Raw genomic sequence first — 18,038 nt, forward strand, 5'->3', positions numbered from 1 at the left:
GGAGGATACAGATTAGGGGACCACCATGGTAAGGGTACAGTCATTTGGATCTTGAATTGTGAAATATTTATGACAGAATGGGGTATGTGTCACTGGTGAATATAATGGACTATGTAATATTAAGATTACCATTTTGTGAAAAATAGGCATATATGCCAAATGAGGGTTAGTTGGAGGCAAAAATTGAATGTTTTATGGGGTATATGAGTATTAATTGTGCATGCTCATTATACCATCAGTTATCCATGATGAGTTCTGATGAGTTCTGCTTCCTCATATGTTGAAGCTTCAAGAATAGAGAAGCAGGCCAAGACAAGCATATAAAGAAAGGTTATTAAAAAGGGGGTAACACAGACTTCCACTAAGAGGGAGAAGAGGGCCCTAGCTGGTATCCTGGTATCCTAAGAAGTGAGATGTTCTGCCCTTTTTATATGTCCTATGCTTCCTTTGTACTCCTGCCTTCTCCCCCTTATCTTTCTCCTTCTTGCACACATGACTAGCATTTGACTAGGCCTATGAAATGCTTGGTGGGATGTCCAAAAGGAGGGAAACAGGTGGGCTGAAAGGGGAAGGGAAGGATGGAGCAGCTGAAGACACATTAATTAACAACCTCATAGCTTCCTGTAGGGAGGGGCAATTCCTGGGACAGGTTACCTTAGCATCAGGTTGGAGCAGGGGGAGGTTCTTGATAAGGGTGGAGACAGGGCTCTGAAGGAATTAACATTTCAATGCCTCAGGGGTCAGTCTCCAAATTGCCAGACTCACTCAAAATTGACATCCTTAATCTGACCTGACTCTGTTTACCTGTGTATACTAAGGGCTGACTAATTCTGGCTTCACTTATATTCGTGGGGTGGATGTTTAATGTTTATTATACATAGAATATATTATGATCTATTAAGAATTATCAATGGATGAGAATTATTGTTTGGGGTTCAGCATTAATGCACACTCAGATGTCACTTCTCTCCCTTTAGGAGTTCAGTTTCTATTCACAGGAATAAATCCTACTCTTGCATCCTCTCATCATGGACTCTAGGTTTTATTCTTAGAATACATGAGGAAAGAATCAAGAAGAAATTGCTGCAATCTGCTGCAGCCCAAGACATCTGAGCCTACTGTGAAGAACTTCAGCAGTTTCTGGGCTTCGGGGGCCTGCAGCTTAGGGATACACCAGCAGCGGAGAACCCAGCTTCTTTTTAAAACTTCTGCTTCACCTCCCTTTCTTTCTCCCTCACTTTCCTTGTCATTCTCCTACTCCACTGATATTCCTTGTATCCTTATGATATCTGGTCTCCTTCCCAACAGCCTTCTTCATTATTTTGATTTAACTTCCACTTATGAGAGAAAACATTTGAATCCTGACTATATGAATCTGTCTTATTTCACTTAGCATGATTTTTTCCTAGTGCACCCATTTACAAAGTAAATACTATTATTTCATTTTTCTTTATGGCTGAGTAAAACTCCATTGTGTGCATATATCCCATTTTCCTAATCGATTTATCTATGGGTGGACATCTGACTTGATTCCGAATTTTAGCTATTGTGAATTGTGATGCAATAGACATTGAAGTGGCTGTATCACTACAGTATGCTGATCTTTTTTGTATCTTTTTGATAAATACTGGGGCTGGGTGGGTCACAGGGTAGTTCCATTCCTAGTATTTTGGGAATCTCCACACTTCTTTCCAGAGTGGTTATGCATTTTTGCATCCCCAACTATTTCCCCAGATTCTTGCCAGCATTTATTGTTTGCGTTCTTGATAACTGCCTGGACTGAGATGAAATCTGACTGGACTGAAATAAAATCTTAATGTAGTTTTGATTTGTATTTTTCTAATTGCTGGAGCTGCTGAACTTTTTTATATATTTCAGAATCATTTGTAATTTTTTTGAGATATTTGCTTACTTCTTTTGCCTATTTATTTATTGGGCTACTTTTGTTTTCATAATTGAGTTTTTTGAGTTATTTATATATTCTGAGTATTAATTCCCTGTCAGAGGAACAGCCGACCAACATTTTTCCCATAGTCTAGGCACTCTCTTCCCTCTCTTAATCATTTTCTTTGCCTTTCAGAACAGTTTTAATTTGATGACATCCCACTGATTGATTCTTGGTTTGCTTTCTTGAATTATATGGGTCTTGTTGAGGAATTTGAGTCCCACACCAATATGATGGACTATTGACCCTGTGTTTTCTTATGGCAGTCACAAGGGGTTTTGGTCTAATTCTGAGTCTCTGATCCATTTTTAATTTGGTTTTGGTGGAGGATGAAATACAGGGAACTAACTTTATTTAACTACAAATAGAAATTCAAGTTTCCCATCTCAATTTGTTGAAACGTTGTCTTCAACATGTATATGGATGACACCTGGGTCAAGTATCAGATGGCTATAAAAATTTGGGCCCAGACAATTCAGTTTTGAGGAAAAGAAAGGGATTAGGAGATCACTCCATCCTATAGAAGACAGTCATTAACTTATGCATGTTTTCCTGGCATCCTGGGTTCCCTGTTCAGTAAAACAGAAGAAGATGAAATCTTTATCTTCTAAGGAATTCAAGAATCAGCTAACCATTTTAAGCAAATTAGGACTATCTTGCTTGTGCATACCTAGCTAAGTGACTGGGTATTTCCTTCCTACTGAAGGTGACAGGCAGACAATCGGAAACTGAACTTGAAAGACTGAAGCTCAGTACTCACTCAAAATTACCGTATGGGAGGGGACCCAAGGCAGCACATTACTGGCTGCTTCTATATTCTGTGACAGTTATTGGAGAAGGTAGATAATGATGGCCAGAATGAAGACTGGCTAAGGAGAAAGGTGGTGGGCTTGACATGATGCACCCTTAGGATCAAGTATTCTATGCCTATATTTGTTTTATAAGCTGGTAGAAGTCAAAAGAACCTTCTCTCACTCACCTCCTGCAGACATTTATTTAATTTCCTTGGGTATGACATTCTTTCACAGAAGAAATGATCCAAAATTTCTTAATTTTGAAACAGGGTCTCACTGAGTTGCCTATCATGGCTTGAATTTAGGATCCTTCTGCCCCACTCCTTGTAGTACCTGAGACTACAGTTGTGCACCTCTGTACTCAGCAAATTTGAAATTTTTTATTGGCTTGTTTTACTGTTAAATGCCAGGCACTTCAAACAATGCAAGTACATAGCAGGTGCTCAATAAACAACTGCATTGAGCTAGGTTGGAATCCAGGGGTACAGTGTGTGCTTAGCCAGAGAAAGGATCTGGGTTCAATTCTCAGCACTGCAAAATCGACACAACCCAAAACCCTCAAACAAACCCAAAATCCAATTGCATGTGTGCAAAAATAGACAATAAACCTAAGTCCTGGCCGATATTCAGAAATTTCCAGTTCCTGTATTTTTCTTCTTGGGAAATCCTACAGTATTTATGTATTTGCAACTCTCTCTTGGACTTCTTATTTATGCAAATAGAAACCTCATGCCCACCTCAGTCACTGCTGTTCCCACTGCACTGGCCCTTAGTTGTCAATCCTGCTTTTACAGTGTAGGTGCAACTTGCTCTTATAGCTTGCTCCTACATACTGCAACACTTGTGGGGGTTTACTCTCATCTCTCATCTGGATGATGGCAAGAATTTAACCCCACTCACTTCAGTCCACAATTCATAGTTCATCTCAGAATCAGAAGAGGGCAGAACAAGACAGGTTGCTTAGTAGGCAGGAATGAAGGGGGAGTAAGAAGGTGAATGTGTTTGCCCAGATTTGGAAGTGAAAGCCTCCTTATACTCTGTGCTTTAGGGGTCTCATTTGCTCCTTTTGTTTTTTTTCTTTTGATGTGCTGGGGTGGGGCCCAGTTTCCTGCACAGGCTAGGCAAGTTATTCACTTCTGAGTCACAATCCAAGCCATCCAAATGGTCTTCAACTTGATACATGTTGTTGGATATAACATCACTTCAACACTAGGACCATTCCAGTGGTCACTTCTACTTCAGTGATAGGTCTTCACATGGCCTCAGGTTCACAGTAACTTAATGAACTTCCACTAATCCCTTTGAATTCTCTACAACACTCAACTTGTCACTGCAGCTTTTAATTCTCCTGGACTTTTTCATCTTCAGAATTTGGCCTAAGTTCTGGCCATTCCCTCTTCTCACTGTTCAAGGAACTGAACTATTACTGTTATTCCAGGTGCAGCTCCAGCTGACAGCTATGAAATTTATCCTGATTGCCTGCAAGAGAAACTATCCCCACTTCCCTTATTGTCCCCTCAGAACTGACATGTTTCTCACTTTCTTGCCAAGGATTTTCACAGGGAAGATAGGGATAAGAGGCAAATGGCTGAATCAGCTGTTGTACTTCTGCAAAACTACCAGATGACAGTGTAGTATCAGTGCTAGGAGCTTCAGGAGAGTTGGATTTCAGGGCAGATAGCAGGCCTTGCTGGTGAGGTTGGACAGGACTGGATCTAGGTCATCAGAGTCCCCACTGTGGGCTTTCATGATAATGATATTTTTTCTTTGTCCATTTTCTTGAATGCTTTTGCTGGAACCCAGGGACTGGTGCATGCTAGGCAAGTGCTCCTTCACTGACCTACATCCTTAGTCCTAGGGCTGTGATTCTAACTAAGGCGACAATTACCTAGAAAGTATTCTGCCTGAAAAAAAAAAAACACGTTGACTTCTGCAGTTAGAATAGGACCTTGGACCTGTGCACTTTGAAAGAGTTTCTCACATAACACCACTAGTGTGCACACTAGTGAGAACCGCTGCTCTGTCTTGCATGCCAGAGTAGTGCAATGTTAACAAGCCCTCTCAGTCTCTAGCTTGAATGCTCACCTTGAGCTCAGGGATTCTCCTGCAGAGGCAGCACTGGTGGCAAAGGGGAGTCTAAACAGAGGCTGGGAAGAGAGCACAGGGATTAGGATTAAGGTAGTTTAATAAAATCTGGAAACAGATACAAAACAGATTGCACAGGTAAGGTGGGAGGCAACTCAGCCCAACTACAGAGGGGACTGGCCCAAGTCCTATCTGAGTTGCCTCCAGTTTGATTTAAAGATAGTCATTTAGGCCTCAGTTTCATCAGGAAAAAATGAAGTAAAGAATACTTTGATGTTCTAGTCTCTGTTTTTCTTTCTCCTCCTCTACTCCTATATCCCTCACCCCCACAGCATGTGCAGTGCTGGGGAATAAACCCAGGGCCTCATGCCTGTTGAGAAAAAACTCTACCACTGAGCTACATTGCTAGCCTATTGATTTTACCCAAGAAGAATGGTTTCAACTGGACTGCTGATATTTTCCATCAGAGGATTCTCACTAACAAAATAAGCAACTTCTGACCTGGGTGTGGTGATCCCAGGCACTCAGGAAGTCTGATGCAGGAGGAATGCTCATTGAAGGCAATGCTCAGCAACTTAGAGATAGCCTGTCTCAGAAAACAACTTAGTGAGAGCCTGTAGCTCAGTGGTAGAGTGCCCCTGGCTTCAATCCATACTACAAAACAAAAAGGTTTTTTTTTTCATTTAGATAGAACAAGGACTGTTTTTCCCCCGAGACAGCAGGGATAGTCCCCTAGTTATTTTCATCCCTCATTAAATTATTTATTATTTAACAAGAATTCATAATTGGAAAAGTATTATTTAAAATTAAAAATACAATGTACAGTATGAAACTCTCAAAGAGAATTTTTTTTCACTTGATTTTCCCTAGAATAAAGCAAGTGATGAAATCATTAGTCATTGGGCTTACACAGATATTACTTTTGGAATATATAGTCCTATAATCCCCACATCTTAAACAACATCATTGATAATAAGATAGATGATTGTAGGACACAATAATATTCTGATTTATCCAAGAGAAATTCTTTTATATTTGCTTGTGTCAACTCTAAGAAATACAGTAAGCCATTTGGCTAATTTACAATGAAAATTTTATTCTATTTAAAACTTTATAATTCAGGATACTAAATTTTTTTGCAGTACCTTCTACACAGATATTTTGAGTTTCTCTACACTTTGAAATAGCTACTTGTAGCTCTATTTAGAAAAGTCTAAAAGAAGATGTATGATAGGAATGAGTCAATATTCCATCAGATGAAAATTTTATGGATATATTTTATGAATAAATTATTGCCTACATTAAGATTTTTCAAAACTCAATATTAAAATACTTCATAGTTGACTCTAAATTGTCCAAAAATAATAATGTGTCATACAAAAATAGTATAATTTATTAAAAGAGGTGCTGGAAGGCTAAACAGAGTCCATGAGAGAAAGAAGTGAAGGGCTACACAGGAAGATATGAGCAGAGGTGGTGGGGTAGTACACAGATGAGAGGAAGTGGTGGAGGTCTTCATAAGGGATGAGGAATTGGTAGAGAGTCATACAGAGTGGGGGAAGAGAAGATTGTGTAAGTATACACAAGAGACAGTGAGAGGAAGTAGTAAAGGGCTACACAAGAGGAGATAAGAGCAGGTCAGGGGGAGGTATGCAGGAGGAGCTAAGAGGAGAAAGTGAAGGCTACACAGGAGGTCACATAACTTGGTGGAGAGCTACACAGGGACCACAAAAGGAGGTGGCAGACGGGTGCACAGATGAAAGAAAATGGCTAAAGAGAAGATGAAAGTTGATGGTAGAGGACTACATAGCGAACCATGAGAGGAGATCCTGGAGGACTGCACAGTGGAGAAGAGAGGAGATGGTAAAGAGCTACATAGGGGACTGTGAGGGTAGGTGGTGAAGGGCTAAACAGGGAGCTGATGAAGAAGGTGGTGGAAGACCACCCTAAAGTACAGGAGAAAAGTGGAGAGATATATAGAAAATGGGAGCAGTTGGTGGAGGAAGACACCAGAGTTGAGACATGTTGGTGGTTAACTACAGAGGAGGGGACGAGAAAAGATGGTGGAGTGCAACAAAGAGGCCATGAGAGAAGATGGCCAAGCACTATTCATGAGCCCTTGAGAAGAGGTAATGAGAGGGTGTACAGGAAGAATTGAGAAGAGATGATAGAGGCTTCACAGAATTCTGTGAAAGGAGGTGCTTGAGGGCTACCCATATGAAAACAAGAGAAAGTGGTGGTGGGCTACTTAGGGAGACAAGTAAGAAGCAGGTGGAGAGCAGCACAGTAAGGATGAAAGGAGGATGCCAAGGGCTACAGAGTGTCTGGAAAAGGAGGCAATGGAGGGTGCACAGAGGCCCTGTGAGACATGGCAGAGGGTTACACAGGGGGCTGTGAGACAAGTGGAGAGCTACAGAGTGGAGCATAAGAGGAGGTGGTCAAAGACAACAAAGTGTGGTGGAAAGTATCTCAGAGTCACGGAGCTCTGAGAAAATCTTGGTCTGACCCTGATTCTGACCTCTGTTGTCTATCCATAACTATAAAACACTAACACCACGCTTTATCTCCTAAGACCACAAACTATGCAATTCTGTTTAATATAACCCACAAACCCTGCTGACCTATCTGTACCCAATAGCTGATCACAAATTTAGATCATAGATTTCCTGAGTCCTGACCCCAACCATAATCTCAACTCTAACATTAATGGCTCACCATATAATTTTATCTCCATGTTTCTGACTTTGAGGAAGGACTGACCTTATTGTGGTGGATCTTTGAGGGAAGACTTCTTTCCTCTCTCTAGGGCTAGCTGGCTGGATCTTCTCTGTTCTTAGAGTATGTTTTCTTGACAAGGCTAGAAAGATCCAAGGCCTTCTTTGTGAGAACATAAATTTTTTTTAAACAAGTAAGCATTTTGAATGTTGCATCTGAGTGTCATGTCACTCCTTGTACCAGGATGTTTTTATAGTCTAAAATTAGTATGAAAACAGGCTCTGAGTGGTTAAGAGATTGCCCTGGGTCACATGCTGGTGAGCAGCACAGCCAGAGTCCTAAGTACCATCCCAACCCAAACTTTCCCACCCTGCACCATTTCCAAGGCAAGAAAGGAGGAATTCCAGTCCCTCCTTTGTCTCTGTCCCATTGATAGGAACATTGTTCTCTGGGGCAGCTGTTGCTGCTGGGGATGGGGTACTTTGCTGCAGGACAGGTTAAAGATTGATGAACCATGAAGAGGCAGTGTCTACCTGGCTGCATGTAATTCTTATCCTCAGCCTGGATCCCACACCCAACCTCATTCCCTGTGGGATCCAATCACAGAGCATCATAGCCTGGGATGGGCTTCAGATCTGATGCAAACTTTCCAAATAAGAGAGTCTGCATTCTTACCTAACATCACTAGTTCATTTCAAACACATTTTCCATCCTCCCGGGATCCACAAGCAGCCTTAGTTGCACCTTTCAGGTATGTCCTAGAATCTCCTGGGCTCCAAGTTATAGGTTCTTCTCTGCCCAGAATGGCCACTGTCCAATGTGATCAGTCCCATGCCGGCCTAACCAGGAGTCATCTTTCTGAGCTAAGTAAGATTTTGGCTGGAGGATGTTTAAACTTTTAGGCTTACAAACCTTCTTGGCAAGAGGAGAGAAAGAATCTGGCTTTGCTGGTACTATCAGGGCTCAAGTTGGTCAAATGGGCACACAAAGTGTATACATTTCTATAAGGTTCCTCCCACCTGTGAGCATGGTCCCAGAGCACAAAAGTAAACCCTAAACTGATATGGAGCTTTGACCATCGAGGAGATTTTGTCAGGTTCAAAGGATTACAGGACACTTAGATTTACATGTGCAGGTGGAAGTCAGGTTGCCACAGACTCAGCATCTGGATTGTTTTTTACCAAAGTGTACTGTGCCTACATATTTCTTATTTTGGAAAGTCCAAATTATATTCTAATTTCTTAATTTTCAACATACAGAAGACTGCATGTTCTCCAACAATGCTAAGGGCAGGAAAGACAGCCTGAGGCACACAGAATTATTTATCTAGCCTAAACTAGGAGCCAAGGTCCCCATTTGGTATTCTTGTATGTTCTACTTTCATGGGTAACTCCAAAGAAACCACAGCTACTGACCACAGAGGCTGAGGCAGGAGAAGGGTGGCATGCTCAAAGTAATCCTGGGAAAGCTCTTGAGATCCTATATGACCTCCTTGACCTCCCCACAAAAGCATGCACGTGGTTCAATTCTCAGATTTGGAAAATGTAATGATGTTCTATTCACCTCGTTCTCTCTTCCCCTCTCTCTTTTCCATATTTTTCTCTTCTGTGTTGCCTTTCTTCCTGGAAGAAGACAGCACAAAGTTGAGAAAGTTGACTTTTCACTCTCTATTTCTTCCATGATTTCCATCTCTCTCAGCCCTTCTTTTTGCCCTGTAGGATTCCTTTTCTGTTTCCCCCTGCTGGGCAGAACACCTGTGCTCCCACCATCGCCATCTTGGGCTTCTGGAAACACAAGTACTGCAGGCTATTGCACCTACCTGCTTCTACTTTTGAAAGGTATAAATTATCATCTAATTTGCTGACCCTCATCCTGCAATGATATTTATCTCCAAAGATTGGGCTTGGGTCATCTTGAAGAAATTTGATTCTTTTTTTCTGACAACACCAACAGATATCTTTTAGCTACAAAAAGTGTGTGTGTGTGTGTGTGTGTGTGTGTGTGTGTGTGTGTGTTACTAGTATCTCACAAATGTTTTTATTTTGCCTTATTGTGTTTCTTTCATTATCATTCACTCATTTATTTCTTCACTCATGTGTACTACAGTGCTAGGAATCCAACCCTAGGCATCACACATCCCAAGGAAAGGCTCCAACACTAAGATGCATCCAAGTCCTGGGAGGTTACCTAGAACTCTAGGTAAAATTCTCTCAAAAAGGTCAGCCCAAGGCACACAGAGTTTATCTAGCCTAAAGAGGGAGCCCAGATCCCATGTGGGACCTGTGCAAATGTTATTTTCATGTGTAACTCAAAAGAAACTCTGGTCAGTAAACAGGAAGCTTGAGACAGGAGAATGGAGGACAGCCTTTCAGAGTGCTCCTAGTTTACCTTGGGAGAGGCAGTCTCAAAATAAAACTGAAAGCAGCTGTGAGTTAGGTGAGCCTTGGTTCAGTCCTTACATTCACATAATAAATCAGTTATTTTCTGCTTTCCTTTCTGCTCTGTTTCACTGTTTTCTTATTTCTCCCTTTCATGTTGCCTTTCTTTTTATGTATTTCCATATGACTTCATTTTCTACTTTTGTTTTTAATTGACACATTAAAATATGTGCACATAATTATACATATTTATAGGGTACATTCTGATATTTTGATACTAGTATATTTGTGTAATGTTCAAAGAAGGGTATTTAGCATATGCATCACCTTATGCATTTATCTATTTCTGGTAAGAATATTTAAAAATCCTCTCTTCTTGCTGTTTGGAAATATTCAGTACAATATTGTTAAACATGATTGTCTCACTCTGTGAAAAAATAATTGCAAATATTCCTCTTACCTATACCTGAATCTTTACACCTGTTAACCATTGCCACCTATTCTCATCTCCCCCTGACTTTTTCAGCCTCTGGTCACATAACCATTATTCTACTCTTAATTTTGAGATCAACTTTTATAGATTCTACATGTGAGTGAAATCATACAGTATTTACTTTTCTGAGCCTGACCCATCTCACTTAGCACAGATTCATCTATGCTGTCATAGGATTTTACCTTTTTATAGCTGAATAGAGTTTCACTATCTATTTATAACACATTTTCTTTTTTCATGTATCACTTAATGAAAACTTACTTTGACCATATTTATGTTAATTGTGCTGCAATCAAAATGCACAGGCAGAGACTTCTTCAAAATAATTTTATTTCTTTGAATATATACTCAATTGTGAAATTGCTGAATGATTAAGTTGTTGCATATTTAAGTGTTTGAGAAATGTCCACACTCTTTTCAATAATGGGTAGAGGAATATTCATTCCTACCAACAGTATATAGATTTCTTCTTTCTTAATATCCATTTTAGGATTTGTTATTCTATGTATTTTCAATAATAGACATCCCAACTGTAAGTTAGACATTCACCTATAAGTTGATATTTCATCAACTACCAAGCCAAATCTCCAGCCTTTTTTTCTTTTTTGTTTTGAAATAGGGTATGGCTAAAATTGCTTAGAGTTTCACTAAATTACTGAGACTGACTTTAAACTTGCAATCTTCCTGCCTCTTCCTCCCAACTCACTGGGATTACAGGCATACACCCTCACACTGAGCCCCTGATGATTATTTTGAACATTTCTTCACATTTTTGTTGAAGAACAAAATGTCTTATATGTCTTCTTTTAATAAATGTATATTCAGATGTTGTGATCATTTTTTAATTAAACTACTTTTTTAGCCTGAGTAGTTTTAGTTCCTTGTATATTCCTTATCAGATTCATTAGTGAATACTTTTCTTCCATTCTGTAAGTGATCCATTTGTTGTGTTCATTGTTTCCTTGGTGTGCAGAAGCTTTTGGGGTTGACATAATCTCATTTGTCTGTCTGTGTTACCTATGGTTGGGTGATCTGATGAAAAAAATTCTTTCCCAGATGACTGTCATGAGGCCTTTTCTCATATTCTTTGAAGTCTTGAATTTAAGTCTTCAATCCATTTTGAATTTGATTTTGTACATGGGTGGGAATGGGAACTAGTTTCATTGTTCTTCATGTGGATATTCAGTTTCCTTAGCTCCATTTCTTGAAGAGACGGTTCTTTCTGTATAGTACATTCTTGGCAATTTTGCTGAAAATAAATTGGCTATAAATGCATGGATTTATTTCTGTGTTTTCTATTCTATTTCTTTTTTCCACTGATCTACAGTTCTATTTTTATTCCACTGCTGTATTGTTTTCATTACTATAGCTTTATCGTGTGTTTTTAGGTCAGGTAGCGGGCATGATAGGTTCAGCTTAGCCACAGTTTAAAGATTAAAATATATTTTCCAATATGTAAAACAAGCAAATAAAAAATAAAATCTAAGCTGTTGAGTTCACTTTTTTTTCTAGTTCTCTGCCATGCTTAGAGTCCCTCTCAAAAAATGAGTTTAGAATTCTCCACAAAGAATTTTCTTATCTTTTTTGCTTATGTGACAATAAGAAAAGTATAAAGATGACTCATAACAAAAAAATAAATTCCTGAATCATTAGTCTTTCTGGACAGCAATATATGTATGGGTTAAAGGCCTAATGTCAATTTTATCTGTTTTAATATCTCTCCATAGGAATGTTTGATTAGTATTTAATAAAAGTAGAAGTATTACTGAAGACTTCTTAATGATTTTTAATAAAGGAGATGCTGTTATTTAGTATGATTGTGAGAGATATCTTAATGTTTTCACTTAATGCTCTTCGATAATTTTCTTATAAAATTTGGGAATAAGAATGAGAATATAAAAGCAAATAATAATTGAGGTACTAAGGCAAAGCTTTTGTGTAGATCCAAGTTGATACTAAACAAATTTTTGCATGAAAAAATCTGTACCAAGATGTAATGTATACATACTCTGACAGTATGGACTCTGCCTTGTATAGTAAAAATATCTTTGATTACTCAAAGCATTTTAATAAATTAACCACATAAAAGATTTTTATCAGCAGAATGCTTGGAAAACCCTTGGACCAAAAATGCTCCCTACATAAGACAGAAAAGCTGGGTGTGTAATTAAAAGGCGTTTTAGAGTCAGGCATCAAAAAAAAAGAAAAGATTAGAATCAAAAGGCAAAGTCTTTGCCAAATTGTGTAGTTAAAGAGCACTTTTTCTCTAAAATATTTTGTGATTCATATGGATACACACATATGGGTATTATTAACTATGGTACTTTCCTATCTTGACAATTTTTTATAAAAGTATTATTTTTAAAAGATTCTTTTAGAAATGATTCTTAGGCAAATATAAAGAAAGCAAATGTTCAAAGATTTCATTTAATCTATTAAGCAATGATATAATCACTAAAATGCATTATAAATTCAAGGAGCATTCAAAAAACTAGGTTATTCACAGGCAAAGATACTATTATGATAAGAATATTACAACATAATTAATATAAAACAGGCATACAATCTTGAGTTATCTGCTCTATCACACAGAAATTATTTACAATAATATCTGACAAAGATTCAACAAGAACTTCAGTAAGTCTGGAACCTTTATTTTGTAGTAAATAATGAGATGAACTTAGATGATACTTAAGTGACTCTTGTCTCCAAGTAGAAACAAAAGAATATACTATAATTATTTTAATCTTATTTTTGAGTTTCTAATAATTTTGATAGTTTCCCCTCACTAACGATTGTTCTTAATAAGAAAAATTGGACTGGGAGTTTTCTCACTAGGTTTAGATGATTTCCATCTGTGTATAAAGTGGACTAATTAGCCATGTAGCTCTTAGGAACCTTTAATATCAAGTAAATATTAAGTCCACACAATTAATTTCTGTCCAGGAGTCAGAACATCTTCACTTGGATTTTTACGAACATCTATAATATGCTATTTTGCCTCCTGTTGATTACAAAGATAAATGAGTTCCTTTAATGTGGAAGTCTCCAACATGTCCAGGGTCTTTGGATTTTAAGGAAACAATCTTCTTCATACTTGAGAAACTCAGATCCCATAAGTCAGGTACCAAGTTCCAAAGGAGAACTTTGTAGGCATAAGCTTCCCCAAAATTTCTTAATAATGAGATTTTTGTGCCTGATTCATTGAGAATTATTTTCAAATATTAACACAATTGGTATTTCTTTATATAATTAGATCAATATGTCCAATATACTCAGATACAAAGAAAACTGATTCTTTTTTTGTACTGGGTATTGAACTCAGGGGTACTCGACTCCAAGCCACATCCTCAACCCTTTTATGTATTTTATTTAGACACAGGGTCTCCCTGAGTTCCTTATTTCCTCACTTTTTCTGAGGCTGGCTTTTAACTTGTGATCCTCCTCTCTCAGCCTCCCAAGTTCCTGGGAGAAAACGGATTCTTAATGAATAATGTAAAAATTGCATTGCCATGGAAGGTAGGGAGATATAGTGAAACATTTTTTTTTCAGAATTATAATAGAGTCATCAAAAATTATGTGCCATTATAGCCAGGTACAGTGGCACACATTTGGGAGGCTGAGGCAGGAGGATCATAAATTCAAAGAGAGCCTCAACAATTTAGAGAAGCCCTAAGCAACTTAATGAGACCCTATCTATTAAGCAGTTCTTAGGTAAACTGAAGACACTGACCTTGGGAGGAATGGATTAAGGTATCTCTTGTGCAAGAGATATAATCATACAATCACATATAATCATAAAATCACTCCCACCATTGCCATTTGTCATGATGTAATGCAGGCAGTAGTGCCCTCACAGAACTGAGCCAATGAAGGTAACATGTTTTTAAATCTCCAAAACTGTTAGCTAAATAAAACTTATTTTCTTAAAAAGCCATCACAAGATATTTCATTATAGTAACAAATACTGATTAATTCAATAACTAATATCTTAATCTTCATGAAGAGCTTTAAAACCAATGTATCCTTTAACCAAGAGAAAATCAAATTCTGGTGATACATTAGCAAATAGTTGAGAGTAAGATTTTTATAAGCTTTCTTTAAGATAATAAAAATTGAGCCAGATGACATTATAACAAAAAAAAGGCAGAATAAGAAACTAAAAAATCTCTCATGATTGTGAACTTGTAGTTTTAATATTATTGAGATGACAATAATTCTCAAATTGAGCTATAAATTTAATGTGATCCCTGTTTAAATTCAGGCTATCATTCTTGCAGAAATAAACAAATTGATTAAAAAACTCATGTGGATAAAAAAGGGATTTAGAAAAGCCAAAATGATAATTTAAAAAAATCACAAAGCAGGGACTCATACATCTTTTTTCAAAATTTACTGCATAGCTTTAAACAATCAAGAGAGTGAAGTCCCATCATGAGCATAGATAAACAGATCGCTGGAATACAATTCAGAGTCTCTATAATATTTTGATATCATTATTAAATATTGCATGCCTATATCAAATATGTACAATTAAAATAACAATAAGAATAAAGGAAAATCCATAAATAAATCTACCCATTTTCAATTTTTGAATTTTGAAAGTGGTAGCAAGAACATTATGTAAAGGAACAAATGCTATTTTTAACATACAGTGTTGGAAAACTAGAAATCAAAAGGTTCAAAGATTAAAGTTGAACACCTAACTCACATCCTATAAAAAATTAAATCAAGATAGATTAAAAACCTAAATATAAAAGCTAAACTTACAAAAGTCTTATCAGGAACTTAATAATTGGTCTGTGTGACTTTGAGTCAGTTAAAAAAAAATTCTTAGATATGAAAATAAAAGAACAACCAACCTAAAATTTTTAATAGTTGTACTTTATTAAAACTAAACACTTTTGTGCATCATAGGACACTACCATGTTATAAAAAGGTAACGCACACAATAGGAGGAAATTTTTTGCAAATCATACATCTAGTGTGATCCAGAATAGATAAATTAGTCTTACAACTCAGTAATAAGTTGAAAACAGCTAAATTCAAAGATGGAAAAGATAATTTAACAGGTATTTCTTTTAAAACATGCTAAAATGTCCAATAAATCCATGAGAAGATGCTCAATATCATTATTTATTAAGTAAATATAAATCAAAACCATAATGAGATACCCATTCACATCTACTAGACAGCTTTAGGTATAGGTATTCTTTTCAAAAAGTTACAAAAATAGAGTAAGTATTAGTAAAGATATGAATACAATGTTAGTGAGAATTTTAAATAGTTCAGATTCTGTAGAAAATGACTTTTCAGTTCTTCAAAATGTTTGATATCAATATATCATATGACCCACAATTCATTCCTATGTATATTCTCAAAGGGTGATGAAAACATATGCTCAAGCAGAAACTTGTACATCTGCAGGTTTTCCAGCCAAAATCACAATTATCTAATTCTTTAGCTTTTTATCTGATAAGTCAAAACTTCTATATTATTGTGTCTGACTCTTTAAGGGAATTTAGTTTTTAGTAAGATTTTGTGTTGTCTTCCCAAATGAATATTCTCATCCCCAAAATGAACTGATAATAATCCTATGTCAACAAATTGGGGGATATGGGTAGGCAGATAGGAATACTCTTCCAAAGCCAGGCAGGGAGATTCAAGAAGAGCAGGAAGATGAAAGACATTTCCTTTGGAACCTGACCCCAGCCTCACCACAGATCTAGAGTCTCATACCAGACAAAGTGGAGGGGTAGGAGATGAGGAAGTCTTTTCTCTTTAATAGTAATTAATCAATATGATAAGAGCTACATTTATTGCTCTGAATATACCACATTAAGAATAATGAAGAGGCACATAAAAGAGGTTAGTTACTATTTATATCCATATTCATTAGAGTTTATGATTTTAAAAGTATCAAAGAATTCACTTCTGAGTATATTTTCATATCATCTATCACAATTTTATTATATGTAATATATATTTAATACCTATATTAGAAAATATATACAACATAGAGTTGACTGTGTTAATTAAGTATCCCTTTCTCCAACTGGTCTTCAACATTATGACAAAGGAACAAGACTACTTTTAAAAGGTAGATAATACACAAAATTTTGAAACTAAAAGAAATTTTATTACTATTTAGTAAAATAACGTTTTTAGCCTTTTTAAATGATATACAATAGTCATACATATTTATAGGGCAAAGGATAATAATTTGATACATATATATGATATCTAACCAGCTAATAGGGTAATTAGCATTTCTATCTCTTTTAGCATTTATTATTTCTTTGAACACATCTCTTTCTAGTAGAAGTAATAGTCTTGGTTTGCTTTTATCAAATAATTCTAGAAATTCTCTACCTACTGGGTCTATTCAAAATGACATATACCTCTATGAATATACTTATCTTAACTTATGAAAGTAAATACTATAATCTTCATTAAGAGGATGTAAGTATTCAAATGATATTATTAAATAATATTTTTCAGAGAAATGCCAACACATATTAATAACCACATTACTTCTTTCTTCTTTTCCTATAGATCACTGATAGACTTTGAGGTAGGCATCACAAGGGAAGTTAGTATTTTCATGTGTTAAAAAGTTCAAGTATTCCTCCTCACTGAAGTCAGATTTATTATATTTTTCTTCCTTCTATATTTGTCTTTCCCAAAGGCAATGCTAATGACCACCCCCAAAATCCTTGGTGATGTTCAAGGACCATCATAACTTAATGATTACTCCCTGTGCTTCTTGTTTCCCTTTAGAACCCCCAAAGATACAGCATTTCACAATGGCATAGTCTAAAGTTAGAAAGTGGCTTCAGTCAACCCTCCTTTCCCCTCTCATCAGTGCCCATTCAGGGCTCCTACAGGTGGTACAGAGAGAATCAGGTAGAAGAGCAGAGCACTTCACTGTGGATGAATTTGTATGGATAATATACGATGGAAAGGGTAGGACTTTTTCGGTACATAAAATGTGAGTTCACTTAGATCATTTGAATTTTCCATAAATATGTTTAATTCAATTAGAGTCAGCCATGTCTGTCTCTAAAGAAAGGAATCATGATTATGTGAACAAATAAACTCAAAAGAGTTTGGTATTTTTCAATATGTTTGTTATTCTTTGACAAGTATGAAAATTCTTACCTCAGTACAACTATCATCATCTGTTAGTGTCATTGAAATCTACTGTTGTTTTTCAGGGTTTGTTTTAAATGGTTCTGCATGGATTGTTAAATCTTGCCATCTTAAAATTGGTGCATTGAAAAGAGCATCTAACATTTCAAAGTTTTATTTGGGGGAAAGTTGTTTTGAAAATGTTTGCATTCCACTAAAAGTTCACCAGCCTCTCTTTTTACCATTATCTCTATTAACAATGCTTCCCAAGTTTGAGGTCAAAGTTCAAGTACCAAAGATAATTAGAATCCTGGATGAAAAAGTGGACACATTAGTATGTGGAATGTGAGTTATTTTTGCCTACATTGTCATATTTGGCCTCAATTCTGGATGATTATTTGGCTAAGTACAGATAGTAAATTTAGTATCCCTCATTACTTTTATCATACTACTCCATTGACTTCTCTTTGACTACTTATTAATAAAATCATAAAAAT

At 36.7% G+C, this 18,038-nt stretch overlaps 1 pseudogene; it reads left to right on the forward strand.

The window, feature by feature from the left end:
* The window catches only part of LOC143398328 (mediator of RNA polymerase II transcription subunit 28 pseudogene), a 53,415-nt pseudogene that overhangs the window by 29,882 nt on the left and 5,495 nt on the right, over window positions 1-18,038 (forward strand).

Source organism: Callospermophilus lateralis, chromosome 4 (assembly GCF_048772815.1).
Source record: "Callospermophilus lateralis isolate mCalLat2 chromosome 4, mCalLat2.hap1, whole genome shotgun sequence".
Classification (NCBI taxonomy): domain Eukaryota; kingdom Metazoa; phylum Chordata; class Mammalia; order Rodentia; family Sciuridae; genus Callospermophilus; species Callospermophilus lateralis.